This window comes from Tupaia chinensis, unplaced genomic scaffold (genome assembly GCF_000334495.1).
Source record: "Tupaia chinensis unplaced genomic scaffold, TupChi_1.0 Scaffold145156_1, whole genome shotgun sequence".
Classification (NCBI taxonomy): Eukaryota; Metazoa; Chordata; class Mammalia; order Scandentia; family Tupaiidae; genus Tupaia; species Tupaia belangeri.
The window spans coordinates 394,876-395,564 of NW_006205016.1; positions in this window are offsets into that span (position 1 = coordinate 394,876).

A 689-nucleotide genomic window follows, 5' to 3' on the forward strand; every position below is an offset into this window, starting at 1 on the left:
AGAGCAAGAGACTAAGTTTGGAATTTAGTGAAGAGTGAAGAGTTTTCTATTAGCCTGGCCCCAAAAGATAGGACATGTGGAATGGGAGGGGGTCTTATAAGTTTTAGATGGGTTTTATAGTTTTTAAGTTGGTGATTAAAAAGGAAGGTTGCTGAAATCAGAAAAGAATGTACTTTAACAGAGATGAGGAGACTTAATAAATATCACAAAGATGCTACTGCAGGGACAGAATATGGAAGACTCCTGTCAAAATGGTCTTTTGATATTTGTGGGCATGACTCCCTCCAGACCCCCTGGAAAGAATTTTGAAAAATAGGAAAATGCAATCAGACTTCTGTCCTCATCAGCCACTTTGCTGTCTTCTTTTATATCTTAAATAAATGTGCTTTCAGATTTGAAAATATAAAGGTAGAAGCTAGTGCTAGCATAATAATATTGAAAAGTTAAAGGGAAAATTCTGAGTATTCTGAAATAAATGCATGCTATTTCCTCCAATCCTGACTTCTGAAACTAAGTCCTCATTCAGCAAGTAGCAGCCAGATCGGTCATCACCCATTTTCCCTCAGGATTGAGAGATTTTTCTAAGAATAGGGGGGACTGAAACAGAGCAAGAACCCCCTAATGTATTTTCTAGGGTTCCTGAAATATAAAGTCCATTTGCATTGTAATGGCCCAGAGTAAGGAGTAAG